General features: G+C 29.7%; 2 non-coding genes across 2 annotated transcripts; both read right to left on the bottom strand.

Annotated features, from left to right (window-relative positions):
* Positions 1-11795: 11795 nt before the first annotated feature.
* Positions 11796-11868, bottom strand: TRNAF-GAA (transfer RNA phenylalanine (anticodon GAA)). The gene has a single exon. It is a non-coding gene; the product is annotated as a tRNA-Phe (tRNA).
* Positions 11869-13272: 1404 nt separating this feature from the next.
* TRNAF-GAA (transfer RNA phenylalanine (anticodon GAA)) lies at positions 13273-13345 on the bottom strand. Its single transcript has one exon. It is a non-coding gene; the product is annotated as a tRNA-Phe (tRNA).
* Between the last annotated feature and the right edge of the window lie 1594 nt (positions 13346-14939).

The raw sequence follows: 14939 nt of genomic DNA on the forward strand, positions 1-14939 counted from the left end.
GCTTCCAGATATTTAAATGCGATGGGGAAGACTCAAAAGTAGGTATGTAGATGCCTACCACACGAATTTACTGAAATTTCCATATTTATCCATTATCGCATATTCCAATATGGCAGCTTGATTATTAGCAAACCAAACCCAAGTGTAAAAAGTAATAGATTAGTTCTGAATTGCCATCTATAAGAACACTGAACAGTAATATTCATAGCCATAAAATATTGCTGTGCTTATAGTGGTATCGCCAAAAACCGAATGAAACTGATACTGATGATATGTCAATTAAATAAACTAAATGATGTATTACTATAAAAGTTGGCAGCTATAGTGAGCTACAGACGCAAAGTTATCCCTTTGCATGACAACGGTCGGCCAAACGTTGCATGAATTGTGAAAGATACACTATTGCCGTTTGAATGAAAGCACTGTTGCACTCGGTATATTCACCATACTGAGCATATATAGTTATCAAGCCATAGTTGGCTGTTGACCGAAATGATTGTCGTTAAAATTATCGTTTGTTTTTCATTAAATTGATTAGACAAAAAAACAAGATGGAAATTATTTAATTAAAATATAATTTTCCTTATTAAATTCATTAATTAGTTATTATATTAACTATTATATAATTAAGATTTATTAACCTCCTTAATTAAGTAATCTGCCCAATTCATTAAGTTTAAATTGTGAGCTAAGAAATCAATTTCGCTTGAACTCATATGAAGATATGTTGTTGTGATTCAATACTAATTTAAAATGGATTAAATAACATAATATAATAGTAAAATTGTAAAATATAAATAGTAATGTAAACATTTTTTAGCAGAAAATATGCTAAATTATGAACTTAGACTTTCGATCTAAGTAAAGCAGAAATAATGGAAATTATAGAAATATAATTTGAACAGATAAATGATTCTCCGAGTCACAGAATCATAGTTGTTTTTCCTTAACTTTGTTTGTATATTTGTGTGGCAAAAATTTATTTACAAACTTAATTTACTTACTTTTCTTGTAATTAAGGGCGTAATTTGTGTCATGCTAATTGAACTTATGTATATTTAATAAAACAATAAGTACCAATTAAACATATTAAATAAATAATAACAGCGATCCCAATAAATTATATAACAGCTACTTACTCAATAAATGACAAAATAAATAAAGCAAATAAGCGGGCGAGATCTTCGATGAGAAGAACGAGAGATGTCGAGGTGGTCGGATGATAGTTCTGAAAACATAATGAAATCGTACATGAGCAATTAATTTTCAATGACAAGGGTGAATTTAAATATACATGAAATATAACAGGGATTGGGGATTATTACGATAGATACCTCTAATGTAAGGTAACTATGCATAATAGTAACAGAGTTATCTATATATTGATTTACTTATTTATATACTAGATAATTTTAGCTTTATCATAGCGAGTACTACTAACTATAATGTCAGGATATCTGCATCTACTTTTTAAACACGCTAGACACGCTGTCACGAAGAGCTGACTGAAACCACATTTGGTGGCATTTACGTATGCTTTAGGTTTTCAATAGACCATAATTATAACATATAGCCAACAACAACAAACAAGATATAATGGATAATAGCGATAATAACAATAATTGATAGCATTGGTAAACTAAATTATGCTGGATGAAGTATGACATATGCATACGGTACGAAGGGAAAGTAATGCACCACGTACCAGCTTATGTCCTACCACTAACAATAATGGCGTGCAATGACAAGTGAGTATCGCGCGAGATCTGCTGCCGCTAAGAGTAGTAGGTCTCGCCAGGATTAACCCAAATTCCCAAATAAATGAACAGTACTGTTGTTATTGCGCACTCACTTCTCCAGCTCCAGCTATGTTGAACGTGCTAAAAATATTGAGAAAATATAAACAAATGAAACTCGCTTTTACAATGGAAACATCTACTCCATGAAATGAATGAGTCTGCAAAAAAGCATCATTATAATTAAATTAAAGTAAAATTAAAATACTTCCAGAAAGAGTCAAAATAGCAGTAGAAATAGATACAGAATACTTTGAAATATAATAATGTACACGATTTCTCAAAATGACAATACCTTGAATGTACAAAATAGATTTTTAAAATAAATTCATACAGCCATCATACACACAATATAATGGACAATAATTAATGTATATCCTAACATCATTTAATTTTAAGAACTTGCACATATCAATATATTATTAAACAATGTTAATATTCGTAGAAGTTACAGTATTCAACTTTCCCAAACAACTTAATTTTGTACTGGGAACGATGATCAAATAAAATGATTCATTCAAATTTATTCGCCAAGCTTTAGCTCTTTGTTCTATTCTCAAGATGCAGTTCTAATAACTTGTCTTTAAGTGTTATTAAAACTGATAACATAAACTGCTTGAATTTAAATAAAGACTACAATTTTCATTTATTTTAACTGTTAATGTATATTTATACTAATGTCATAATACTAAATTATATAATTATAGACCCGATTTATTTCATAAACATTTGTCCTTAACCATTTTCATTCTGTTTACAGGAATATTTCGACTATAGTAGACAGTATAGTTCGACTACCTCGAAACACCTTGGAATAGTCTCTCTATATTCTACAAGAACGCTAGAAGAGTACCATAAGGCAATGTAAAGAACCCATTATTGTATATCCTGTATACTGCTAAACTGCCGACTATAAAAATTACTGCTGAGTTAGCATGTAACACAGACATCGCAGACAAAATGACAGTCTTAACATCTCACCTAGTCTCATCTAGACACATTTCAATAATTGTAATAAAAAAGTAGAAGATGCTACCATCGAATAGTAATAATTTCCCCCCAAGTGTGGCACATGCTAAACGAGTTTGAACTTAAATTACAGCAAATGTCTTGACTTGCCGCACAAAATGAAAGGTATTCTTAGGCAACAAAATATTACTGTAGAAATCAATATCGGACGTTCAATACGTTCAATTCCAAAACAAAGTATTATAGTGCGTGCTATAGTTTATACTCCATACTAAGTCCCTAATGAGATGATACCTTCTAGCAACATTCTTGCAATCGTGATAGCAATGAAATACCTAGACTAAAACGTTTACTACCTTGTGATCTGATTAATGATCAGATATGGACTTTTAAGAAAGATTTAAAATAAGATTTGAACAGGTATTATAAAATTAATATACAGATATATAGTCAAATTAACTGAAACCTGAATGGTATTTATTTTCTAATTTCGGGAGTGCATATGAATTGGTTAACAGTTTTTACTAAAACAGTATAATTTATGTTTTTAACTGTCAATTTGTGTTTTTAATTTAACTTTTATGACTCATTCTATGTATTTCTAATTTCAAACAGGCAATTTTGTCATATCTCTTCAGCTCTTAGGATGTTGCTTCAGATTCCTTCAGTTGTTTATTTAATAGGTTAAAAATTGGCAGAGGTCAAGAAAAGGACAATTTATAAGAGAGGTGATCATATAAATAAACAGGCATTGGAGATTCAGAGATGTTAGAATTATGAAATTCATAGTGAAATCATGCTGTAATGTCACTAACAGATAGCAAATAATGTAAGAATTGCTCTAGGATGTTTTCTTAATTGGTAACTCTGCCTTAATATATGTATATCTGAATCGTTCAGATATTTATGCCTGATGCAGATCCTTTCTTTTTGAAGACTAATATCGTTATTATCATATTTATATGATACAAATTCTTTTTAAGTGGACATTGCGTCATTTCGGAATCATCTGTTTATAAACACAGGTACTCCTGCTGAAGCAAAATAAAATTTCCGTGAATCATTTACATGTAGTAGTCAACTGAGGGAATGTAAAAGAATCACATGATAGGGACATATGCTTTTATTTTCCATTCGAATATAAAAAATCTATTTACTAATAAGACATTTAAAAGTAAATGGTTAGATCAAAATTCATAATCATCAGCAACATATAAAATTATAACTTTCATAAGAAAAAAACTTATATATAACACTGATTCAAGAAACTATATAATATCTTAATAATAAATAAAATGTATTGAATATTCATAAATAATAAATCTATAAATACATATTTTTACATTTAGGCACATAAAAATACAGTTATAGAAAGACAATAATAAATCTCCACGAATGCAAAACAGATTCCATAAGTTAAAGAAGAATTCATAATTCATCGATTATTATGCCTATGCCACAGGCAGTCCATATTGCTTCTTGTGGCTTGGGTTTTTCAACTTCATAATTTATATATTATTGCACAGACGAAGAGAGGTAACGGGTTCCAAAATTCTTTTAAAACTAGATCCGGCTCTTGTCAAAACTATTATATTTTATTAATTTGATATATCCGCAAACGGATCTCGTAAGAATAAAGTAACAACAAAAAAATTAGTTAAGTAATAAATTTTTATATATCTCATAATAACGCTTAGATGGTTTCTACGCTTGACAAAGTTATTATTTTTATGACAAAACAGTCACATAAAACTGTAAATAATGATGTAATATTTTTTAGTCACAAAATGTTTTCTTCTAGGTTTATTGGTAAATATATGATTTTTCAATAAGGGCGAATGGATGTTTGTCTATTTAATATCTTGTTTATTATTCAGCCAATAATTTGAAATAAAAATTTCATAAAAAGTTTCATTAAGGGGTATTTTTGCTGTAATTTATCAAATTGAATGAATTGAATCTATTCTACTGCATCAGATATTTGAACGATAACATAATACTCTATACATAAAAACATGCCTTATTGTTTTTAAACTTGACCCTGCAAAAAATCTTCTGTTGGTTTCTGAGACTATTTAACAAGGAATTAACAAATGAGATATAAACAAAGCAAATTTCAGACCAATCGTGTAAAAATATAGATCATGTAGTTTCAAAAGATCCAAAGACATGTATAACAAAATTAGAATTATTTTACAATTAGAGTATTGTAGAATATATGGTACACAATATTTTTAAAATATAAAAAACAAAATCCTGAGGTAATTAAAATATAAATATAATATAAATATAATATAAATACAAATTAAATCTTCATTACATATAAAATAAGTAAAGATCTTATTTGCAGATTATTTGCATTGGATATTTCTGTTATGTTCAATTAGTTAGAATTCAAAACTAGATAGTGACCAATTGGGAATCTCTTAGACTTTATAGAGACCACTAACCAAACTAATAATAATAATAATAATAAATAATTTTGTGTTATAATTAGAATAGGTTCTCCAGTGTAATTAAATATTGGTTAAAAATTCATAAAAATTTAATATTTTCGTTTAAATGGTGAAAAAGAGAAATTTGGTTAATTTTATCAAGGCTCGAACCACCTAGTCTAGCTCGAAGATTGGGAATTTATTAAATTGAAGATCTTTTGAAGATATTTAAAATTCTAATATAAGTATTTACTATTTTAACTACATGAATTTGTTGCATTTTTTATACATTTTATTTACCCGCATAATACAAGGTAATTTCGTACCAAATAAACTTTTTCGTTCCACAGCACTCCTTTCACATAACAATTTAAGAGAATCTATTATTCATAATCAAATATACATAATTTAAACCTTTTTTTGTTGTAGTTAATTTCAACAATGTACACTTAACATTCTGGTAGCACTGTCAAATACATTGCATATTTATCTTCAAATTGTCACCATAAAATGTTTCACTAGATTTATTATCGATATAATTGTGGTGTGTTAGCACACAATTACCAACGGGAAACTACACTCTCATTGGGTACTCTTCAAACTTATTACCTGTACTTATTAATTTTATTCCCAAGTATTTTACTACTACCTATATTTACCAAGCATTATTTACTGATTTTCTTCATTATTCTACCACATTTCATGGCTATTTTATATAGAATACTCAAACACTTCAATTATTTAAGAGTTCAGGTAATATTTAAAAAATTATTTTTAATTAAATAAATTATAGTCAGAGTCACAGCGTACAGTTATTTAATCCCAGTTCAATTTGTTCGTTTAGCTTTTCTTCCCGTTGGTAGCACAAAACCAATATTTTAGTTATTAAATATAATATAAATGATATGGACACGTGTGAAAATTCAGATGTCTAAATGCGGAAATAATGATTAGGAATCGTTAAGTGACGTCAATGTTTCGTAACGTCTCTGATTACTCTTTTATACTTAATATGGGGAATTTTTAAATGTTCTGCTTTAATTTTTACTAAAATCTTAGTAATCTCACTTGTGATTTAAATATAAATCTTATTTTTATTATCTGTCTCTAGTACATTACTATAAATTAATAATTTGTAATCTATTTGGTAGCCAAGGTGACGAAACAATCCTCCTATTGATGAATCCTGCTACTAACTATACTGGCCAAGACTAAATAACTTGTAGCCTGGGTACTGGCTAATAGTCGGCCAAACTAACCTGTCGTTGGATAGTCTCAATTGCCTAATACTCGGTAGATTTATTACTAAAAAATACATTTCGAATCTCGAAATATAAACATTTTATATATCAGAAGGAAATTTGAACAATTGGCAAAAGGATATTCGTAAATGCAGCACCAGTACCCTAATCCGATAAACACCTTCAACACTCTCATGAACTATGTCGCAAGGTAATAATAACAAAACTAATTAGAGCGTTGTTTTTGTATTAGCTAACACATTAACTTTACTAATATTCTCGGCAAATATTTGTAAACGAAAGAACCTATATTAGCTCATGAAAAATCTATTAGATCTACAGCCACAAAAACCTTACGGATCTTCCAATGACTTTTCATTAACATAGAACAATTTACTAGTAATTTTCTGAATATAACTGAAAATGTATTTCAAATTGTATATTATATCACTTATGGTATTCATATGTTAATCAAAAAAATCTATTATTATAACGAAGTTGAAAATTGATTTAAGTAGAAGAGATCGAGAGATCGAACCAAGTACCTACATATCTTCTAGATGAATTATTTCAGTCGATAAAGCTTTCGTTACGCTTACAGTTATGAAAATGAAAATTGAAAGCAGCAATTAAATTAATGATAATTATTGAAATCTCTTGATTTTTTTACCAAAAGTTCTTTGGCTCATAACAACTGACCTTGTGCAAATTTAAAACAGCTTCTCGTATTGTCACCTGTTTCTAAGCCTCAGATATGTTTCACTGTTCTTTGACAGGGACAGATGAACGTAGAAACTTTCCGTAGTATAGTTTGGTAACAATGAACTTATTATTCGATAAAATTACTCTTGTCCAGTTTTCCTTCTACTCTTTCAATTAACTAGATGATAATTCTAGAGTGTGTTATTTTTAGTATAAAATCTCCGTATAAACTACCCTTCAACAGTATTTCGCCCATTCTAATGCTCTAAGCTAAAGGATAAATTCACTAACACCTACACGGTTGTGGAGAAATATTCAGGGCTTATAGTTTATTGAAATTAACTTTGAATTTAAAATAAAACCCCATGGAAAAACCTTACAAAAAAGTGGGATATGGTAATATATAGTGGAGTATATGTCTCCCACAACTTGATGTCTCTTTTTCGAAAAACGAGAAGGTGGAGAATGTTCTCCTTCACCTTCTCCTCTTAACTGTATGCGAAATGACCGCATCCTGTTGGAACCACGAGAGGGACTGAAATCGAGAATCCATTTCCTTAATGGGAATTTAAGTTTCATTCATGTCCTTCTCTCTATCGGCATTGCCTGATTTAACTGGCATTAGTTAGCGGTTTTAATTTTCTAATAAAAAAGAAAAAATTATAAAGCTAGTAGATGCAACTCACTAAATTTTAGGCCTTCGGACAGTATAATCCTTGAATGTCATTGATTTGGGTAAACATTAAATTTCCTTTAAAGCTTACACTAATAGAATTTTGCAAGGATGGAAATGTAATATTTTCTTCATGACTAATAGTCGACTTGGGAATATCTAAAATAACTAAATACTTACCTATAGAATGCTATGGATCTACAATAACTCAACCACGCACTCGCGGCACTTTCGTTTATTGAAACCAAACAAAGCTTTCTTTTATTAAAAAAAGTAATCTCTTAAAGGAATTTCTTTATCTGGAATGGTTCCGTTGCATGTTCTAAGGTTTAACGTTACGCACATCAACCTCCTTCTTCCTCATATTCTTCTTCTTATCGTTAACTATTACTTATTAAAATCGATGCAACGTGGCTTGGCTAGCATACAATTTCAATATACTGAAGAGGTATGAAGACGGATCGATGGATTAAACCACCGTCGTTCTTTCGGAACGTTATCTCTATATTAATAAAAGATGGTTGTTAAAAAAACATGGACAACTTTTATATACAAGTGCTGAGAAAATAATCAGAAAACATATAAGCATCCAATATTTGTAGGTTATATTCAGAATAAATTGACACAGTAAGATTCCAATAAATCTCAATAAACTTTTAATAGCACTTTTTATAAAAATATATTTATAAATATTTAGCTTATTGACAAATATTTGACATGAATTTAAACATTTAATATGCTTAAATGCTAACGACAGAAACCCGGCCCTGACTTATTGTGTGTAAACAACGAAGACACTAATGATATGGTACATTCCCTTTTATTACTGCCTAAGTATCATAAATAAATGACAAATATTTTTCAATTTTCTTGAATAAATAAACATTAAACTATCATATGTAAATGACATTGTAATGTACATTTATTGCACATTTTTTGAAACCTTTCCTCTAATATTAATTGATCCTATACTAACTTAATAGAAACATTTCTAAAAAATTCTGCAAAACAATGCTTTCGTCACGCTATAAAATTGTTTTTAATACTCAAATTATTATCATTAATATTTTTTGTGTCAAATCACATCACATGAGAAATCCTTAATTTGTTCCATTAAGAAAAAAAAATAGTTATATACAGATACTAAATAATAATACAAAAACAAATAGTCGATAGAAAATATCTATATAAGATTTTAAAAAGGTAATATAACTCGGCTAATCAATTTGCAGCAGTCATTTGGCATCGAAGACATCTTATTATGGATACAAGAGAAAATACGTTTGAAAATAAAGTGTAATACTGCTTTATTTGATACAAAAAATAAAATTAATACAGACAAATAAATTACAAACAGACGTTAAGAACGTAGAATCAAGAAACGGCAAATGAAGTTATATAAAATCCACATATATAAATTATGGTTATAAGAAAGCAGATTACCTACCAGAGTTAATTAAGTTTAGAATTATTCCGTTTGCGAACAAAGGGAAATACTTGCGTATTTTAGTCAATGCCATGCTGAAGTGAATAAATCAAGTTAAAAAATAAAGCAATATTAACAAATTGTTATTATCTAAACAAAATTTAAGTCCAACGTCAATATGATAAAAACATATCAGAACAAAGTTCCACAGAGTCTTATCACTACTTCATGGTATATTAAAAAGGAGGACATTCACGGAGATCTAAAGATAAAGTTTTAGAAAAAAAACTAAGTGAGATTCAAGTTTTTTTTTAAGAGAAAAATTTTCAATTACTGGCTAACAGTGATGTTAGTTGGAGTTTAAACAGTGTTCAGGTTCAAGCTAGTGTAGTGAAGTGACATTGTGTTAAAGGTGGGAGTTTTAAACATATGTGGAGTGCACCACAATTTATCAAAGGTTGTTTCAAAATCAAAGGTTAAGACCGGATGTCTTCTGGAATGATCTGTAAATTGGACACTCGCCAATACGTACTAGGAGACCGTGGTACGGAACCCACTTTAAGCAGTAGGTCCTCTCCAAATAAATCCTAGTTAGTAAAATGAAACTCTAAAATATAACCAACAAAAACTTAATATATTTTAATTTAAGATTTAGTTACTTCTCCATCAAATATTTTAATGTTTTCGAACGAAAGAAAATTTGATTCACACGAAGAAGCTGTAGCGTCAAAATACCCAGTATATAAGCATTTTATGATTTAAAATTAATAAATACTATATTACATAATATCGGATTTTAGTAAATAACAAGGTTTATTCACTCATTGCCATTCTCAAATCCGTCGAACATATTGCAAATATTTTAGTCAGGATGAGTCAAAATCTATTAGCATCGAGATAAAATAAAATAAATTTCGATAATCGCTAACATGAGCATAGTTAATAAATCTTTTAATAAACTCCGTTATTTCTGATATTTTCGAAACTACACAATAATTTACATCAACGTACCCAAATACAATCAAAAAACATCAAAACACAAGGATGTTATGCTAAAACGGATTTCATTATAATAATGTCTTCTTTGCCTATAATGATTCATTATGATCGACCTGCGTTTAAACAATTTGGTTAATCACGCATACGCAACCTGTTCAATAAAATGAAAACATCAATAAATTATGTGTTTTTTTTTCTGTTACAATCATCAAGTTCGAGCTGGCATAATAGAAGAGTATTAACGTCTATTGTAAAATAAGTCACGTTTTTATGGCAGGTTATGGGAATTTACTCTTACTAGATATGTTTATTTGAATTACCAGGAGTACCAAAGACTATTTCCTTGTTTAATTTGTTATAGGACTGGAACCCCGCGACATGATAATTTGCTTTCCTTGATTAACTTATTAACAATAATATAAGTATAATAAATTAACAGCAAAGCACCCATCTTCCTTAATAACACCATGTAATAACATTTTCACTCTTTATCTTATACTTTAGCGCACCACATATACTCTTTATTTATAATCTCTGTAGTTCAAAGTTTATAATCTCTTTAAATCTGATAAGTAAAATGTCTATTAAGATTACCGAGTAAAGGTGAAAGCTATGTTTCAAAAACGTTAGTGCCTATAATGATATATCATGCAGAGCCAATGCAATAAAATGTAAGGGAATAAAAATCAAAAAATATAACAATTTTATAAAATTATTTTATAAATCTCCTTTTCACCAACCATGGTTTATCTGGACTGCACCTATTGCTTAACGTGGGCACCAAAGGTATTAAGCTTATAGACTGGCCAGCGATCAACTTAGATGCCATCCCAGAGGACATCCGGTCCTACCCATCCTGGTTACTAGCGTAATTGGGATTGTTATTGGTTGTTGGATTTTACACTGTTGCCTAAAGACATTCGTAAATACGACATAAAATATATCCATCCCTTGCCGGATTCAAACCAGCGATTATAGCAAAAATAGAAAGACGTCGTGTCGTCTTAACCACTGTGTTGGTCCAGTCAGCTAATGACAAGTATAATGAAAAGAGTACCCGCTGGAAGAAGTCAATATCAAGATACATGAAAGAGGTTAAACAAGAATTTTCCACAATTGAGTCCATAGACATTTGGTCAGTCTGAAATGCAAAGGAGAATCCCTCCCGTTTGAAAATTTCATGTAGGAAATAATAAGAAGGTTCCTGAAATTTATCACAATTAACTTTTTTAAATACTTTGTGCGCTAGAGCAGATTCATTTGGAAAATAATCAATTTTACTTCAAATTTCACATCCTGAAGAACAACTCTTATTATAATTTTGCGTCTAACCCAATATATACCTGACCTTAACTACTACAAAATAACATCATAACAACAAGTTTACTTATTTTATTACATTTGCTTTTTATCTCCCTTTAACTATTATATTTAACTATATAACCTCCCGATAAGGAGACAAAAATGTCATACATACTTTTCGGATACCAACAACTTTTTTAATATGTCATAAATACAAAATTAACTTTAACATGTACCAAGAAAAAATTGTTTTGCCGAAACCAGGGATCGAACCAGGGACCTTTAGATCTTCAGTCTAACGCTCTCCCAACTGAGCTATTTCGGCAGTTGGTCAATATTTTTTATCACTGAAGATGCTGTATCCAAATGATATATTTAGGGATAAAATCAATACATTTTTCGATTCTGTTATTAAATGATATTTTATTTATATATTGATTTCATTTATATTACATTTTTAGTTATTAAATTGATTTATTTGTCTTTGATATATTTTCAGTATAGATGTATCGATGTAGAAACGGAAATAAACAATATGTGCCTGAATTATTGAAAGAGAAATTCTTTTTTCATTTGAAAAGCCCATGTATGCCTCTATGAAATGAAGTGGTCCAATTAGATTTAGCTAATTTGAACCCTGGTTATATTATAAATGTATCACTTGATTGGCATTAGTTGATAGTTATTACAGCATTGCTTATTGGCATTACTTACGAAAAATCACAGAAAATATTACAAGAGAAGGTCAAGAGATCCTATTATAACCATATGATCTATACTATTATAACCACATGCTATTATTATTGTATAAATGGATTACCATAACGACGTAAAAAAGCATGAACCAATGGCACCACAGAACAAAATGCGCACTAAGTAGTAACTCTAGAGTGGGACAAAAAAACAAAACTAGTAACAATTAGTAATAAATCGTGAGGCGGGTGTTACAAATGCTACACGATTTCCTTGTTTCACTTTGCATTTAGTATTTTACTACGCACTTTAATTTGATTCAATTACATAATTAAGTGTTATAATCAACATTACTCAAATAATTAATAAAAACGATAACCATATAAACTTCACAGTGTTACCAATAATGTTAACATGAGGGTACATTTCATACAACGTAAGTGTAAAAAAGCAATTTCTCTTAAAAGGAAGATAAAATACTTATGCCTGAGGAAATTGCTGCAAAATTAATTTATCTATCAATATAACACGATAGGTTATTTTTAAATATATTTTAAAGTCTCCTTTTTAGTAAGTAGGGTTTACCTGAACTGGACCTACTCTTTAACGTGGGCTCGGAACTACGGTCCTCGGCATTAAGCCTGCCGACTGGCAAGTGACCAACTTGAAGATCATCTCAGAAGACGTAAGGCCGTATGTCAACGTGGTTAGTAGCGTGAGTTCGATTATTTTCCTTGTCGGATTTTGCACTCTCGTCCAAGGACAATAGAAAATTTTATACAATGACATACAAACATTTACGACCGTGCCCCAGCAATTATCAATTTATTGAAAAAATATTAATTTAAAACAACCTGAAATAAATACCTGTACAGCAAAACTATTTCCGCTTAGGTTGTTTATTAATTGTGCTTAAATATGCCAAATTATACTGATAAGTCCACCGAAAACTATCAATATGTCAAAGCATTGTCAGAAAACTTAACCTCAATTAATTAATTTTTAATAAATTAATTTAAAGAGTAAGGAAAATTTGTGCCGAAACCCGGGATCGAACCAGGGACCTTTAGATCTTCAGTCTAACGCTCTCCCAACTGAGCTATTTCGGCTGCTGCTTCCTGGTAATCAAGCTTGAATTGGCTAAATATATACTAAAATATCTTCAACATAAGATATATAAATAAGCAATTTTCAATGAAAAGTCGTAATTTTTGTTAGATATGTTCTTCATTAATTACGTTTAAATAGGTTACGTTATATGTATAAGCTCTATCGAAACTTATGCATATTAATATCGACCAATAACGATTATATTATTCTATGAGAAAAAATTGCTACCTTCTAATTCATTGGTTCTCTTTAAAACAAATTAACTAAAAAGAAACAGGTGGCGAAACTCGCAATTTAACTAAGGACTTTTAGATATTCAGCCTAGCGCTGCGTATTTTGTTAACTGACTCCAAAAATGCAGGAGGTTCTGTGTTCGACTGTATATTTTATTTTTGTATGTTCACTGCTTTCTCCGTCAATTACTGAACAATTTTCAAATTTTTTTTTATTCGAAAGAGTACACTTCCGAGATAGTCCCATTGGAAAGAAGTCAGTATCTGATGGTGGATCCGGGGAAAACTTGGGAAATTATCAAATTTCAAAGGCACGGACAAAGTGTAGTAGAGAACTTAGAACAATCTACACATGGTTATTTCACCAAATATTATTCTCAAGATCATCTAAATAGACTATCAAACAAAGTATTGTCTGAACTATAAAAAGCCTAAAAAAGGTTTTCTAGAGCTTCTCTACTTGGTTATTTTTTACATATATTTTTGAAGTAACCATTAATATGAAATTTTTCAATATTTAACAAGCCAGGTTTAATAAAATTTGTTTTCAACTGACTTATCCTTGAACGTATGAGAAAATGGAAGGCATAAGAATTATTTAATTATTTCTTATCAGTAATAATAAATTGTACTAAAACAAAACAATCAAACACTTAATCAAAATGTTTCAAATTTAAACATATACCATTGAATACGATTCTAGAATTAACAAATCTTTAGAGTTTAAATAATGTTACTACCAAACCTGTTCTAATGGGGAAAGTAGAAATAAATAACCATACAAAAAATAACGTCAAAATACATAAACTCGTTTGATTTGACTAATAATATTGAACTACAACTCTTTCGAAGGCTATCACTGTTCGCGGGTTCGAATCCGGCTGGGGCATGGTCGTAAATTTATGTTTGTGATTGTTCGAAATTTATGACTGTCCTAGGTAGGAGTGTAAAATCCGACAAGAAAAATGATCCCAATCACACCAGTAACCAGGCTGGGTAAGAACGGATGTCTTCTGGGAACATTTCTATAGATGGTCACTCACCAGTCGGTAGGCTAGGGCCGTGGCTCGGAACCCACGTTAAAATGTCCAGATTCAGTCCACATAAACCCCTAGTTGGTAAAAGGAAACTTTAAAATACATTTAAAAAAAACAAAAGGAACTAACAATCCTTTACCCCAAACTTGTTACTAGATTTATATATATATATATATATATATATATATATATATATATATATATATTTTATGACATATACACAATATATTTTTATTAATAAGCTCTTAATAACCATTTGCTTTTAAAGTAGCTAGAATACTTCATTCATAGAGTCATAACTTTCCTGAATAATTTCTCACAAA

Source organism: Rhynchophorus ferrugineus, unplaced genomic scaffold, assembly GCF_030347505.1.
Source record: "Rhynchophorus ferrugineus isolate W39M unplaced genomic scaffold, kcgeb_rfMv2 rfM3, whole genome shotgun sequence".
NCBI classification, from domain to species: domain Eukaryota; kingdom Metazoa; phylum Arthropoda; class Insecta; order Coleoptera; family Curculionidae; genus Rhynchophorus; species Rhynchophorus ferrugineus.